The 5,388-nt window shown below is 42.7% G+C and overlaps 1 protein-coding gene across 1 annotated transcript in view; it reads left to right on the top strand.

The window, feature by feature from the left end:
- The window catches only part of SPPL2B (signal peptide peptidase like 2B), a 37,674-nt gene that overhangs the window by 10,806 nt on the left and 21,480 nt on the right, over positions 1–5,388 (top strand). The window lies entirely within an intron of this gene.

Here is a 5,388-nt window from a genome sequence, read left to right on the forward strand (position 1 = left end):
TACCTGGCCCAAAGGAGAAAAGGGAGGCAAAAGAGCTGGGGAAAGTATCTCCCTCTGTTTCTCCCATAGATTGGGTGATATTATTAATAACTTATGAGAGATGGTAACCAAGGTATGGACAAGACAGCAATACTGCATAGATACCCCAACAAAGCCACTTCAATAGTGATGTTATCATATCATAAGCTGATATTGCACATGACAGCAAAATTATAGCCCTGATTCCTCTCCCTGAGATAACAAACAGCATCACAGGCAGTACATAGAGCATATAAGAATTTACAAAACACAGCCATGCAAACAAACGAAGCAACATTGTAACCGGCAACTATCTAACCAATATGGGAAATGTATACAAGAATTCATTTTAACAGGCTCTGGATAAATCTGTCATTATTGCAACCCTTCGTGCCTCACGTTGGGCGCCAAAAAGGACTGTCGTGGTTTGGCCTCAGCCAGCAACAAAGAACCACACAGTCGCTCACACAACTCCCACAGCCGTGGAAAAAGGAATCATCAGGGCAAAACTCGTGGGTTAAAATAATGCAATTTAACAGAACAGCACACAGAAAAGATGAAAACGTGATTACAGTACCGCCGCAATGTGCACCTACCAGACCCACACCACCACAGCCCACCCCCAAGTGGCGACTGCTCTTGCCCGCCTAGCTCTTCTTATAGCCCGGGCATGGGTCAGGTGGTATGGAATACCTGCCCCCTGCCGGATTCTGGGGAAATTAACCCCATCCCTGCCGGAACCAGGACAACTTAGAAAAGAGCTCTTAGGGGTTGTAGGAGCAGCGTATAGGATCTGTACAGGAGATTACATTTTCTCATGGGTTAATCTAGGATATGGAGTGATCCCTAGGAACTAAAAGCCATTATAAATGTTGCCACCATTCCAGTGCTGCACTGCTTTGAACTTACTTTTGTTGTCTGATACCTAGTGACATAAATAAAAACAAAACTGGAAGCATCAAAGACCTATGGTACTGAAACAAGAAACTCTGCCTATGGCATAAGAACAACCTTGCAGTGGCTGTTAACAGCCTTCAGAACTGTGCTTTGATGCTCAGTTATAATTGATTTGTAAAAATGTCTGTTAATCTGCATTCTCAATGGACTCCGTTCTCCATGGACTTTCTAAAACTCTGTACACCCTCTTCTGCTTTTAGCTCTCCTCATATTCCTTTTAATTCCTCCCATCCTTAAATTTTACTTGGCTTTTGGCACATAAAACCACATAGCTTCTAAAATGTTTTGAGCATTTCACATTATGAACCTTTTACTCCCTTAATATTTCTTTAAAGAACATCCATTAAGTTGCTCAGAAAGCATAATTGTGCATTACTGTCTTCAGTGTGCCATTTGGGGATTATTACTGAGTTCCAGTAACAGTTATCTAAATGGGAATGTAGCAACACATCCTATTCTTATTCCCTTGATTTAAAGATGTGTAGCTTATATCTTCTAAACGTAAAACTTAACTGTACAGGTTGTTTCTCAAATGCATAAAGCTGGCTGTCATGGTTTAGGCCAAATCGGCTGCTGGGGACATGGGGGACCCCAGATGGAACGGACAGATGGTCCCCTCTACCCCTCTTCAAAGAGAGAGGCAGAGGAGGGAAAAAGTTTAGAAGGAACTAAACTACTTTAATGAAATATTAATGAGAAAATAAAAGAAAATAATGAAATATATACAAAACTGTATCAAGCTCCCAGGATGGCAATCATGACACCGGCTACCACTGGGAAAGTCCCAAGCTGCACTCAGTGATGGATGGGAACTGGATTCCGGATCTGTGTTCAGGGTCGGGATCAAAGGCAGACAAACAGACAGAGTCCTTCTCAGATGTCAGCCACTGAAGGAAGAGAGAGAGCGGACCCTTTGATCCCTCAGCTTTTACACTGAGCATGAGGCAGATGGGATGGAATACCCCCTTGGTCAGTTTTGGGTCACCTGTCCTGTCGGCTCCTCCCCACAGGTGGGACCCACTGCTCTTTTCTGCTTCCAACCCTCCAACAAGGCAAATAACAAAGTTGGTTGGCCTTGGGTGTTATAGCAATAAGTATAAGCAAGAGCCTCTCTGCATACCAAGCCTGGGCATCAACTGTAAACATTGGTCTTATCCCTCTGAGAGTGAACATTGTCTGCACAATACGCTGCTAATTTCAGTAGTTAGAAGAGGCCCAGCTAAGAAGTAAAGTTACTAAACAAAATTGGTCCTGTTTTACCTCAAACCAGGACACTGTTCAATTACAGGTAGCTAGCTCCTGCAAAGCTGCCTGAAGATTTTGGAGACGCTGTCAAAACTGAGCTACTCCATGTTGGGGTTTTGTTTTTATTTTTAAGCCCAGTCAGATCCTGTAACAATAAGCAGGAAACACTTTTGTTCTGGTCTTTTGTCTGTGTCAGTATTTGGATCTCTGTGGCTTGTTACTCTTGAAAGTAAAATTCAAGATAATAATAATGGATTATTTTTCAATACTTCCTTTTGTTGAAAGGCTTTTAGGTGCTATGGTTGGATATCTGAGATATGAGTTAAAAAGTCCACCGTGGCAAATACCTGGAGTTTTTTGCTAAACACATTTTTTCCTCACTGCATATGCCCAGTAGTGTCTCCCTTCCTCCACAAATAGCTGTATCTTGTAAACTTGCACTTTGGTCAAGTGACTTTAATCTGCACTGAAATAAACAGTGTAACTTGCCATGCCCAGCACACCTCAGGAGAGATGTAGTAGATTGTAGAGCACTTAATGAACGCTACTGTTATAAAAAAGGAAAAAGCTGCTGCAGGAGTTATTGAAGACCAATTGTATACAAAAGAGCTAAATATAAAAATCTCCACCTCCTGTATGTTTTTAGGATGATGTTTCTTTACTGCTTTGTTGATATCTTGCAGCAGAATGGCATTATTTATCCTCCAGGCAGTGTGGAGATTGTTTATGTTTAAAGGATGATTCTTTAAAGTGTTCCATAAAGCATGTTTTTACCCCAGTGTCTCCTAGGGGTGCAGGGTAACTTCTGTGTAGTGGGATTTGAAATAAAGAGGGAGAAATGAGAATGACGGAATCTTTTAATGGATTTTTGAACAAACATGTTAAGATGCAACTAGCTGCCCCCAGTCATCTCTAGCATCTTGTTTCTCAGCTGCTACCTGGAGAAACAAATGTGTAAGATGTATTTGTAAGCGTAACTGTATAATTATCAAATCATTCGTCTGTTTAGCTTATGAATGTTAAACTAGATACTGACAGATAAGTCTGCCACAACTTTCTGTCTATTCAGTACCAGCATTGGTTAGGGATATTGCATTGTGTTTCTCTTCAGAACAAGGTTTCATCAATTCCGGTAGGCACAAAGTGATTTGCTTGGGGAAAACTAAATTTGAGCAATAGAGCAATTAAACGTGTATTCAGTCAATGACCAGTTTTGTTTAAGAGTGCCGGACAGGAGGAAGAGACAAGAAAGAATGTGAAGGCACATTCTGGTACCCACAAAAATTGTGTCACTATACGCAGGGAAGGGAAGGAGGGGAGGAAACATTTAAAATAACAGAACTCTTAGTAAAGAATGAAAAGACTGGTGAATAACAGTGATATGGAAGTGTTTGCCAGTATCTGCTTGTGATGACCAGTCACCCTATACTAGCCCCTAGGTCTTTCAGTTTTGCTGGAAAATGGCCTGATACAATCTGACATAACTTAAATAAAGAGGAAATTACTCCGTTTGCTATGTATTATTTTGCAGGGATGGGAAGCTGAAAATATTTGTGTTTAAAGGAGCACTTCTTTCATTTAAGTGTGGTTAGAGCGCTTAGCTGAATGAACAGACTATATTTTTCTCTGTAGTCCTTATCTCTTTCTCTAAACTTCTGCAGGATCTGGGTTCTGTTACTTTAGTTTCCTGGAGTTTTTCAGGAGAATTGTGACATTTCCATGATTAAGCTAACTAGGATTATTCATGCTACCATGGGCTGCCCCCAGTGCGGAGGCAGCTGCAGTAAAGGCTGATGTAGCTCCAACCTGAAGCCAAGCTGTGTATCAGCTGGAAATAACTTGCACCACAAGCATGCCTTGGTTAAGTGAAGATTCAGGCTTTGTGTGGAGTCTTTTTATTGTTTGGGTTTTTTTTTTAACCTTTAGTAGCTTTGAGGAATTAGTAATGGTTTTAAGAGAGCTTTGAGTGAAGAATGGTAGGCCAGGTTGTTATGTTTGGAATGCCATCTGTGAGTAATGGTGCATGAGGCGCACATGCAGCGTGAGTGTGGTGTTCCCAGTTTTTCAGCTCAGGACGGCAGCCCTGGCTGTACTCAGGTGTAGAGTTCAGATGGTCCTTCCAGTGCAGCTCAGCTCTGTCCCAGGGGCTGAATGTCAAGTTAAAGGTGGCCAAAGCTCATGATTCATGTTAAGGAAGGGATTTTACTGATAAACAACTGGAGTGAAGCTGTCATGTTCTGCCTCTATGACCTTGTGGGGTTAACCCTAGTAGGCAGCTAAGCACTAAACAGCTGCTCGCCCACTTCCCCTCCCACCTCCAGTGAGACAGGGAAGGAGAAAGGAAGAGTAAAAGCCAGAAAACTTCTGGGTTGGGATAAAAATTGTTTAATAAGCAAAGGAGAAGTAGAAGAAGAAAGAAAATCAGTGATGCAGTGAGCGATCACTCACCACCTCCCACAGGTAGACCAATGCCCAGCCAGTTCCTGAGCAAAAGGTGGTTAACCTCCTTAAATAAAAAAACCAAACCTCGTTTCACTTTTTATTGCTGAGCATGATGTTATATGGCATGGAATATCTCCTTGTTTAGTCATCTGTCTGGTTGTGTCCCTTCTCAATGTCTTGTGCACTCACTGCAGGGGGCCGAGTGAGAAACAGAGAAGGCCTTGACACTGCAAATGCTGTTCAGCAATAGCTAAAACATTAGTTTATCAGCATTGTTTTGATCACAGATCTAAAACACAGCACCATACCAGCTGCTATGAAGAAAAGTAACTCCATCACAGCCAGACCCATTACAGGCCTGTAATTATAACTCTTAGATATGTAATCTTCACTACTTGTACCAAATATTATTGGAGTTTTGACAGCAGTGACTGCTGGTCACTGAAGCAGTGAAAAGTATATGCAGTATGTCATCTTGAGAATTTACATGTGCTACCTAGGACATAAAAAGAGAGCCGATGATGAGCCGTCACTCGCCGAGACGAACAGCTCCGGTGCGGGGACGTCCGCAGCAGAGCCAGCCGATCTCAGCGAAAAAAGTGGCTTTTTCTGAGCTTTTTTTGAGCCAGGGAGGCGCCAGGGCGACTCGGGGACCCGCAGGGCGCCGGCAGCCCGAGCGAGAGCAGCTGACGTGAAGGGGCGGGACCAACGGCAACGGCGGCTCCC

Source organism: Charadrius vociferus, unplaced genomic scaffold (genome assembly GCF_000708025.1).
Source record: "Charadrius vociferus isolate BGI_N301 unplaced genomic scaffold, ASM70802v2 scaffold702, whole genome shotgun sequence".
In the NCBI taxonomy this organism is placed as follows: domain Eukaryota; kingdom Metazoa; phylum Chordata; class Aves; order Charadriiformes; family Charadriidae; genus Charadrius; species Charadrius vociferus.